Here is an 11,819-nt window from a genome sequence, read left to right on the forward strand (position 1 = left end):
TCGAGGTGTTACGGGAAGCAAGCGGGGATGCTCTCTGAAAAAGGAGGAGGAGGAAGAAGAAGAGGAAGACGAGGAGGAGGGAGAGGGTGCATGACCGGGTGGGGCCTAGTTTTAAAGGTGTTTTGAATCTAAAAGTGAGTTTTTGTCTTTCTTGTTTCGTGCGCCTTTCCTGCTCAGGGAAAAGGCAACACTGCACAGACATCATAATCAGATTTGGGAAGATGAAAATTGACAATTTTCTTTCATTTACTTTTCAGGAACAGGTCTGAGGAAGTGTCATATACTCCAATTATAGCGTCTGAAACGGTGGTAGAGGAGTTTTACCTGTGTCAAAACACTGACCACAGTAACAGCTCCCAGTTTAATTGTGGGCTTCTCCACTAGGGATTTCTGTCTTGCTGATGGAAAAAAATTGACTGGAAAAGACTTAAATATCATTAAAAGATCTCTCTTTTATGCGGTAAATAAGATGCAGTTTTAACAACACAATCGATGCGTCACTGAAGAATGTTTTCAGTTAATAAACATTTTCCATCATCAACATGATTTTCAGGGCATTTCATCACATCATTTGGCAATCACCAGTGTCATACAATGTGAAGGTTAAGGTTTTTGAAAGACACCTAAGCATGTTTGTGCCATATCAAGATAACAAAAATATAAGGGACTTACAAACAGCAGTGCTCTGAGGTGTTTCTAAGTTGTGATACTTGGGTTGTCAATGGACTTAGTCCCAGCTGCCACCAAACTTGAGGCAGGGTACACCCTGGTCAGATCAGCAGTCCATCATGCGACCAACCATGTGTACTCACTCAAACTCCTCTTGTCATAATTAACTTATTTTTCTTTGAACTGTGGGAGGAAAAGGGAGTATCCAGGGGGAACCCACAATGAGAACTTATAAAGTCCACCTAGAAAGGTCCCGGCTGAGATTTAAAACTAATCCAACAGGAACAGTGAGGTGACCGTGGTATTAACCATCAGCCAGCTGATAGTTTCTTATTGTCAGTGGACTCATGGACTCTCAAACAGAACACACTCACTGAGGTATCACAGCCAGATATTTCCAGCATTAGACACCCATTCAGACAGAGAAATACAGTCTTTCCCAGATTGGCAGTAGAGAGAGGAAATTGAGTAGAATCATGACACAGTCTATTGTGCTGATTCAACACCATGTTTTCTACCGTTTTTATCAGTCTCATGGGTTTTTATGATCTTATTAGGTACTGTAGCTTACTGCTGTAGAGCAGGCTGTCATTGGCCTTTTGCAGTCATCTCAGATGGATGTTACAGTTAGTGAGGCTTGCCTGAGTTACATCATAATGAGACATAATCATGAAGTCATAAAAGACTGTGGCATGGTATGAGAGGTGGCCCAATAGGGGGGAGAAACTATATCTGAATTATGATGCCACTGCATGGCTTTGAGGTGGAGGAGATATTAGCTTTGCTCACCAGCAATAACAGAATATCTAAGGACATTTTTGTGACAGGAACACAATACAAGCAATAACTTTAGAACAGACCTCCACTCATCAAAACAGATGTTGAAAAAAAATGATTACCTTTTACACTTAGTTTTACAGTGTAATATCAGGCAATGACTTGTGAAGTATTTTTTGTTAAAAGAAAAACTAAAGGTCAAATAGGCTAAAAAGAAGTGGCAATTATATGCTACTGTTACAGTCCCTTAAATAGACAACGACTGAGACAGAATTATATCTAAAAGTGGTTCCCAACATGGGGTCCAGGACCTCCCAAGGGGTCCCCAAAGAGCACAGGGGGTCTCCTGAGGGTTTGAACATTAGAGCTACTGTCAACAGCACTTTAGTATATGCATGACAGGGTTCCCTGAGAAAAGAAGGTTGGGAACCACTGATCTAAAACCACCACAGACCAGTAACAATTTAAAATAACTTCAATATAAATACTTGAGAAACCAATGTAATGGGGGGCTGTGGACGCAAATGCAATACAATGAGTCGAGAATAAAAAAGGAAGAACAAGCTTTTTTATTTTCTCCGGGTAAGGTCGGGTGGCTCCATCTGCAACTGCTGTAGGTACGGGTTGGTATCAAACCCCAGTCTCCTGCTTGCCAGGTAAACAGATTTTTCCTCTAAGCCAACAGGACTGAAGAGAGATGATAGGACTGGTGAGTAAACACAAGTTCAGGAGGTGACAATAGGATGATGTGGAATTGTTCAAAGCAGGTGAGACTCACTGAGAATGCTTGTCAGGGCTGAGACGAAAAGCAAGGTCAGAAACAGATAGGGTCGGTACCAGGGATTCAGAGATGGCTTCAGGCAGGTTCAGGACAGGCTGAGCTGAAAGGCAGTGGTCAGGAGCAGGCAGAGTCGGCAACAGGAAATCAGTCCAGAGATGAACGCTGGAGAGTCAGGCATGGGAGCCAAGGCAATCTGGCAACTATGGAGTGAAACAGGACAGGTTATATAGGAGCACTGATTGGTAACTGGCAGGTGACACCAGCAGGTGGAAGTGGTTGAGCTAATGAGGGAATGGCAGAGCCAGAGAGCTGGAAGCCACGGCTGAGTGTGACAACCAAAACCTATAAAGGAGAAGGTAATCATAGCGAAAACAAACAAAATTGAGATCAGGCTACAAACCAGTCACACCATCTAGGCATTTTCCCTTTCCTAAAATCTAAAACTAACTATAAAGAACCAAACCCAAAACAGGTCTACTGGCAACTCCCAACTCAACTTAAAAATAACCAGAAAACAAAAGTTGTAAAGACAACAAAGGTTCCCCCCTACCTCCTTTACGCTCTCGTGTGAGCCTATCCAGCCAATCACTACAAAGTAAGAAGATAGCACAGGTTAGTCACAGGCAATAAAACACATCAAACACACCTAGAAACAGATGCATGTAACAGACACTAAGAACGGTAAAAACTGAACAAATGGTCTGTTTCACTACAAAGAATTCAGAAATCAAAGAGTCATGTGTGAGAAAATAAGAGCTGAGAGTGCATCTTTTATCTATCTTTTCTATTACTTTTTTATTTCTTCTTCTCCTTTCCCTCTATACCAACACTTTATTTTGCTCTCACCCACTCTCCTTTGTGCTCCCCATTTCTTCCTCTTCATGGGTGGAAGTGACAGGGATAACAGGAGGCTGATTATCACAATGAAATTATGCTGATTTTCTGCTCCACTTGGAGCCTTGGGGCGGGCAGCTGCTGCCTCCACGATCGTCCCATCCTCCTCGCCTCTAATCATTTCAAAATATAAATTCTCAGCGGCTGGAAACCTGCCGGTTCCTCCACAGATGACTGTGGGCAGCTGCAGTGTGTATGCATTTGTGTTAGTTAACATCTCAGAAGTGTGAGAGTCTGCATCTGTGGGTTCACCAAATGTTGTTGCTTGTTGCTGTGTGTGTTCTTTTCACGCCTCTGTTTGGTGTTGTTTTTGTTTTCTTAGTCTTTGTTGAGCTTATGATTAAAGTCTGCATAATTTCACTTGTGCAGAAATATTTAATTGATAAGAACAGCCCTGCCTCTCCAGGCCTGGGGTGTTTAATCTTTATTTGTTTATTATTCTAAGGATTTTAAAGGCAGGAGCGGGCTGATGCAAAAGAAACTCAAATCTTCTATGTGCTTCAAAGGAAAACACAAAGTCAATGGTCTCACCCATGCTTATGCTATTAACCCTCTTATGCCCTTGCCAATATTTTAAATTAATTCCTGATAAACTTATATCAGTGAAGCCCACAGTGACAAAGGCTTTTCTTCAAGCAAACTTCAAAATGATCTGATCCTAAATAAAATTCCCTTAACTTATTAATAATGTTGCTGAAGTACCAAAGAACTACAGAGCAAACTAATTAAAAAGATCTTGACCAGTTCTGAGGAAATAAAAATGATTTAAAAATAGTTTTAAATAACACTGAGAAAATAATAAAATAAATATGAGTGAGTAGTTACAGCAAAGATGATATTTAGGCTCCAATTTCAAACATATCAATTCCGTATTAACCCATGCTGGACTGGAAACAGTTGGCAGGAAAGAGAGTGTCTCCATGCACACATACACAAACTAGTTATTGACCTGGAAAATAAAACTGTATTGTGGAAGACAGTTCCCTTTTGATTTCATCTGAGTGGTCTGATAAAAAAAAAAGAAAAAGTCAGACTGTGAAGCTCAAGTCTGTTACACCATTATGATACCATCCCATTAAGATAACACTGAATGCATTGTATGTTAGGCCCGAATATCACGTGTAACTCATAAAGTAGGTGAGTAGTGGGGTGTGTTTGTGCATCTGTGTGTTAGCTTGTATTATTCATGTTGCAGAGACATAAGCTTGTCTCCACAGTTACATTGTGGAGACCGGTCTTCCTTTCGGGAACAAAAACTTCCCATTAGCATAAATCATAAAAGCTTTAAATTAGGGTTGTTTTAAGGTTAGATATATGGAAGCAGTAGTTCAGGTCAAATATGTTGTCAATGGAATAAAACAGGTTTCATTTGACTTTTTTGACAGATGTAAAAAAAATTCTGAAGCATGTGACTTCAGTAGCTGTCAAGATGCTAAACACCTGGTACTCCTTCCTAATCAGTTTAAAATGTGGAAGCTGTAAGTGAAACACCTCCTTGTTGACAAAATGCTGTGCTGCAGTTGTGCTGTTCTGATAAACCTTTTAATTTTTGCTTAAAGCAGCCTATTGTTAATTTATTTCGACACTTAAGATGAGGTACTCAGCTGCTCTGGAAAACCATGAAATAGATGCAGCCATTGTTGTGATTGCAGTGAGTCATCTCACTCTTGATGTTTATCTTTTCATGAATCCCTCCTTATCCAGACATGAGTGATTGAAGCTATTCACAACTCATCTCCTTCAACCAAACAGAAACTCTGTTTTGCTATTTTCCTTATCTGCTTCTTTGCTGTGTGCAAACACCACGCATACACACAAAAACAGGAAAGTGCAGACAGCCAGAAAAAAAACACCTATAAACAAAACAAGTTTTTTCCCTTTTTCTGTGTGTCCCCAGCAACAGACCTGCCAAGTGTGAAGTGCATCAGAAAAGTAAAAAAAAAAAAAACTGTCAGATGAACACGTTTTCTGCATTTAGTAATATGTAAGCAAGAGAGGTTTTCAGAGCTGGAGCTGAACTTCCAAACTTTAAAATTTATAAGTGTAGCTGCAGGCTAATTGTAGCATCACTGGTGTCATTAAGGACAAATTGTAAATGTGAGGGAAGGGATTTTTTGTCAACATCATCACCATCACCACTGTCAATGTACATATGCAAGAAATTATATACATAAAATATAAATTAAAAAGCTAATTATGACCAGATTTAAAAGAATGAAGGTTTGGAGCAGACTTCAGGTTTTCTGGTACTTTGTTCCAGATACGAGGAGCAGAAAAACTACATGCTGATTGTTAAAACTTTTAGGATGAAAGGCAAACATGACCCACGTGATCTTAGAAGTCAGGGTGTCCCATATGGTGGCAGCAGATCGAGTATATATTTTGGACCAGATTAAAATTTTAAAATCAGTTCTTTGGTCAACAGGAAGCCTGTGTCGAGATAGGAGAGCTGGAGTGACATGATCTCTGTTTTGTGGTCATTGTGAGGATACGAGCAGCAGCACACAGCAGCAGAAAGAAAGAATAGCCACGAGAGAAGAAAAGAAAAAACTATCTACCAGAAGACAAAAGCAAAGAATCTCTCTGGGCCTTTCTCTATGAACATGATTGTTAATGCAAATGCAGTTTGTTTCATTTTGGCATCCTGACACACTGAAAACTAATGTTTTTCAAACTCTGAAGATATTAAGAAATCCAATGTCATGTGACTGGAGAGCCCAGAGTTTTTGGCTTACATCAAATCGTCTCATTATATCCTTGATTTGACATAAGAGTATACAACAATTACCTGTTCCCATGGCAACAGCAGATGTGGACAAGATGCTGATGACACCACTATATACAAACCCTAAGAAAAGTTTATGTTTGTAAGAGGTACAAACGAAAAGATAACCAGTTCCAGCAAAACGTGTTTGTCAGTCTTCACAAGTCTTGTTAAAGTTGTGAGGTAGCCACATAAGCAAACTGTGAACACTGTCACTTATTCACTTCTTCACACACTGTCACAGTGTGACTCTTTCAGCCCTGATTTCCTCATTATTAAACTTTTGTTTTTTTTTGTTTGTTTTTTTAAATACATTATTTACCAGAAAATTTTCAACCATTGACATGTCTAACTGACTGATGTTAGTCACACAGAGTAAGGTAACTTAAAGTTGTAAAGTAAAATGTGAAAGAAAGTAATAAAAAACTGAGGGGCATCTCAAACAAGTGGACTGGAGCTCACAGTGCTAAAGCTAGCCTGAGAATTTAAATACAAATGTTAATACTTTAATACTACAATCCTTTATTCAGATGTCTTCAATCCTAACATTACATTTCTAGAAAAACATCCACCACATTTAAACAAATAAAATTCTTCTAAACTTGTTGCTCAGATTTGACCTTCATAATGGCATTTGTTGAAGGCTTCTCAATATAAGGAAATACAGTGATTTTATTGATCTTTAATTGGTCTTATTTTGCTTAATCACAGAGAACTATGTCTGCTTTTGTCAACTTTTCTTTTTGCTTGGTAAAGTGGAAAAGTAATCTAAATTTCCACTGTATTATCACTGTTGTTTTTAGCATTACTACATTATTTTGGCCATTTTGAAACAAAAAAGCACAGTCAATATTATCAGTGTTGAGTATCAGTGTTGAGATGTAATGTAATACTGTTGGCTAATGTGGGAACTCAGCAGAGACATCAATACTGTTACCATTCAGTCAAGCTGTCACAAGTAGGTACAAGCCTCAAATAAATGAGAAATATATGCTTCTTTTTGGACATATCCTTGGTTTTGTGGGTTCTTTCTCAACACAAATTTCCCAAGACAACCTTTGATTTTCCATATTGTCTTTTTTTTTCAAGCACACAACAATCTCATATCATGTGATCACACTAGATGCCCTGTTAATGTGCACCAGGAAGAAGTTCACTAGATATATTTGAACATCTATGATTCACAAAATTGTTCTCTAGCAGGTTTTCACCTTAGTTTTTGGTGTGAGGCGGAGACCCAGGCAATGAGGTCAATCTTGAAAATAAGACCTTGTGTCTCAGTGAGATTTACCTGTATAAATAAAGGTGAAATAAAATATATGTATATGTAAAAATATAAGAGAGAGAAGGAGATATTTGTAATTCAAAAGTTTGGCCCTTTACACTGGGCAGTGGGGATGTATGTTGTTTAACTGTTTCTTCTGGGATTGAATATGGGAGGTCGTTGTGTTTTCAGGGTTACATCGGGACGCATACCATAGGTGTTTTCATGAGTGCATGTGTGTGCATGTGTGTGTGTGTGTGTCAGGGCACTTCCGTCCAGAGCCTGTTGGCAAAAGGGGGAAAAAAAACCTCTGGTACACCAAAAATGTAGTCATCAGATGTGAGTCAACTGTGTTTAGTGTGTGTGAGTTTCAGGATGTGAGTATGTGTGTATCTTGTGTTTTAAATTTGATTGCATTTACATGAATGGTGTGTAATTATGCAAAATTATGTTTCTCTACCTGTGCACATGCCAATATGTATGTATGCAAATCTTCTTTTGCCTACTTTTGTCTTTGTTTAGCTTGCACATACTGTGTATGTCTGATCTGCATATCAGCAGATGTAAATGTGTGGATGGATGCTCCACTGATGCAGAAGCTACTTAGGGCACCCTAGGGGCTCAAGAGACAGGATGTTAGGCTGTGTGTTTCATCTTCTTGGGTTTGCCTGTGACTGTCCAAAAGGCATCCACTGCAGTTGTTGTCCTAGGAAATATTTCTCATCAAAAGTTTTATGGAATGTTGTGCAACCTTCAGTTGCCTCTGGACAAGTCAGATAAACAATGACTTGTGTTATATGATCAAATAAACTCTGACTGATGACACTACGAAAGCCATGACAATAATGATTTCATTACATATTTACACATATTTGTTCAGAATGTAATGATTTTAAAATGTAATATTAATAAATTATACTGTCAAATTATCTCCCCCAGCTCACAATACATGGTTATATTCAGGTGATATCAAATGATGATGCATATAGAGTCTAAACTGACTTGAATTTGAGCTAATCAGAGTGCAATCACCTATGAAAAAACTTTTAACTCTTTGCAACAAAGCATGTGAACCAGCATGTTTCATATAAAGTCAAAAGCACAGCTTCTCTTGCAGAGATCCAGCAGTAAATATTGTTGTGGTCTGTGATTTTGACACATCTCTCAGTCATCTGAGATTTCAGGGTTCTGCTCGATGTTTGAGGTTCTAAAATGGTGCTGGGAGAGGCAAATGCCACTGTCGTCGCTGTCCAAGGTGCTGACTCTCTGCCAATAGAGGCTTTTTTCATAAAACTCCCATGACAGGGCCCCTAGAGTACTGGATGTCTTCTATTTATTTTTTGTTTGCCTCTCTCTTTTTAAATTTCTTTAAAAACAGGAAGCTGTGGTATTAGCAAGCATAACGCAGTTCATTTCATTTTGGGTTCAGTTCATTTTGGGCTATGTTTTTTTATGAAAACATCCACAATAGCAATCAGCAAAACAAAGAGAAAACCTGCTTGCAGACCACTCACCACTGCTTTTCCATGCACCAGCAGATTTACATTACACCTGCAATTGATCAGGGGTGAAATGAAAGAAGTAAGTGACTGTGACAACACAGTTTTTGTAATTTATATAGACTGAGGCCTGTAGGACTTTATAACATGCAGTATTTATGAATGTCTCTGGCTGAAAGGGGAAGGCCATAAAAAACTGAGATCTAATACACAGAATGATTTATCAATAATTTTATGTCTAAAGTAAGTGATTTACTCTGTGAGGAATAGTAGAAATAAAATGCTTTGAAAATAATTTAACAATTCATTTGTTTCACAAGGATCTTAGATTTAGTGTTTCTATCCAAGTTATTGTTTCTACCATTAAATCTGATGTAACAACATGGTACTGCAATGTAAACTGGGCAGACAGAGATGGAGGGCTTCTGGAGGCCTCTCCTCAAACTATCCTCTTAGGAATCATTGCTTAGATTTTTTGTTATGTCCTTCTTCTTTCCACCCTTCCTTGTTCCAATCTTCACATGTCTGACACATATTTCAGCCTAAAGCTGTGCATTGCTGCTTGTTTGTTTGGTTGAATTTGATTGCCTCAGCTCTCTGTAGGTCATCTGCTTGAGTAAAAGTACACGTTTTTTTAAATGGTAGAATGGCAGTAATAGAAAACAGCTTGAGTTGAAATTACAATTTTTCTCATTTATTTAAAAACTATTTCTTAAATTTTCTACTGTTGTTTTATCCAACCAATTGGAAAAGAAGTAAATTGAATTAATACAGATGCAAAACATGCACAGTCTATCAAACTTTTCTAGGAAGATGACAAAAGATTATAACCTTAAATTTAAAAAGGAAATAAAAATGTGTGGGATCCTCCTACTGCCAAGGCAGAAATACTTTTACAATTTAAACACAGAATAATATCCAGTAACACCCCCCCATCCCAACCCCCCCAAAAAGATTTTTTTATTATTATTATTTTACCAAAATGTTCTTTTACAATTCCAAGACATTGTTTCTTCATCCATCCATAAATATTCATAAAAGAGTAAAATTAGAAGCTTGCACTTTAAAATAATGTGTGTGTGTGTGTGCAGCTTTCTACGTCAAGTAGCCGCCACTTGTGAGTGGGAGAGGACCCTGCGTTTGTGTTTTCAGAAGGCTCCCATTGGAATGAATTATTTAGCTAAGAGTCTCCTTTGCTTATCCACGGTCGGCTGGCTGCAGGCGTGTACTGTTCTGCTCCCAATGACACAAGAGAGCAACATTATACACCATCCAAACCTCTACAGTTGCTGTATCACCCAATCTTGTCCAAAAATCCCACCCTTGCTTACCCCGGCATGATCAAGTGGTCCACTACAGGAATCCCTTCATCTTATCCTTGCATTTTTATTAACAGGGTAGTATGATTGAAAATACAATTAGGAAACTTACAGAAAGACAAGAATAAAGGATGAAGAAAAGCTTAAGTATGGCAAGAGAATAGTTTCAAATTTGTAAAGCATTTTTATTTAAAACAAAAAAGGAAAACAAAGCAAATGAAGTGAATACGTTGCTATGCTCCACAAAATTTTGTCACAAAAAAATAGTGAAAAAAGACAAAAAAAAAAAAAAAAGTTTCCTACAGAAAATCTGTGACAGGTCTTTCATCCATGAGTCCTGCTATCCAAGAGTTGGAGTTTAACAGTTGGAGTCACGTGTCAAATCATGTAAAATATTCATTCATGTAGCTGGCTTAATAATGTATCATCCCTCAATTTACCACACAGAGCTTTGCATCACTCAGCTTTGCTCTGACTGCAACCAAGTTCTTAAAGTCCAATAATTCTATTATCCACAGCTTTGAAATACCAAAGTTACACAAGTTTAAATTTAGATTAAAGAGGTTGTGGCTTTCAAAGTATTGCATTAGTTAAAGGAAACATCTTTGTCTATGAGCAGTGGGATTTTTAATTGAAAAAGAGCATAAAAGAATGCTGCGTTATCAAGCTTGTTTACTATTTCATTATCTACATTCTTAGTTTGAGGGTAAATATAGCATGCTGAGGGAGAGTCTGTTAGAAAAATTGCATGCATCACACAACTGCTGTCCATTATAGTTGGAGAAGATGGTTGAGCTTCTACTGAGCTACTCGTTCTCTGGCTGCCAGGCGCTGATGAGACACTGTCAGCTGCAGACTGAGACAGATTGGTTACTTTGCTGTGGGTTGGCTTCTGTTGCATCTCCATATTTAGACTCCATTCATCCTATGATCCACATATTGTAAGAAACATTCTTCCAAGTACACATATGATCTCATATATACATACACATTGTGGTCTGTCACCATCTCAACCACTCTCACGTCCTCAGGTGACATGTGTAACTTCCCCGTTCTCCTCTTGAGCACACACACATGCACCAATGTGCACATGCTCGTTGAGTATACACACAACAAGGGATTAGTCTGAACAGTTGACTCGTTCAGAGCCACAGGGTGGGCTAGTCACCGCCACAGTCACTCTCTACTGTGACTTGAGGGGGAAAGGACTGTATGTTGTGCCTTCACCCTGAACTTTCAGTGTGTGTTAGAGTTGACAAGCCTGCAACATAGTCTTATTACTGTTCGTAGAATAGAGTACAAAAACTTATGTACAACATTTTGTAAATTTGTTATGTATTTCCAACAACACACGATATCAACGTATTAAATGTGTACATTTAATATAATTGTTAACTACATATAAATACACGTCAAACATAACATTAAATCTAAATATTACATCTAAATCTTAATGCTATGTTAGATCTATATCTATATTAAATCTTATATCTAAATCTTAAATATTAAATGTTATATATATGTTCATATGTAGCATATATATGCTCCAGCAAATGTTAAACCTAAATGTTTTGATTATGTTAACTGACAAAGCCCGTTGTTACCTCACCAAATAGCTATAAGCAGAGGCATTTATTTAACCACTCCCACACTGCTTAATGGAAGGAGGATGAGATGTGAAATCTGGCTGGAGCCCAACATGGTAGCAGAGCCGCAATCTCAAGTGGCCCATGGTCGACCACGGTGACAGTATCAGCAAGTGGCCATCCGCTGCAGTTGTTATTTCCTCGGTGGTCTGTCGCTGCTCCCAAACAGCAAAAGCTGCTTTTGGCCGATAAGCTCTGGTTCTCTG

The 11,819-nt window shown here is 38.3% G+C and overlaps 1 long non-coding RNA gene across 1 annotated transcript; it reads right to left on the reverse strand.

The window, feature by feature from the left end:
- Positions 1 to 2,452: 2,452 nt before the first annotated feature.
- Positions 2,453 to 11,819, reverse strand: LOC121642628. The gene is made up of 3 exons (XR_006010931.1): positions 11,136 to 11,819; positions 2,778 to 2,815; positions 2,453 to 2,569 (listed from the first exon to the last, which is right to left on the reverse strand). It is a non-coding gene; the product is annotated as an uncharacterized LOC121642628 (long non-coding RNA).

Source organism: Melanotaenia boesemani, chromosome 7, assembly GCF_017639745.1.
Source record: "Melanotaenia boesemani isolate fMelBoe1 chromosome 7, fMelBoe1.pri, whole genome shotgun sequence".
NCBI lineage: Eukaryota > Metazoa > Chordata > Actinopteri > Atheriniformes > Melanotaeniidae > Melanotaenia > Melanotaenia boesemani.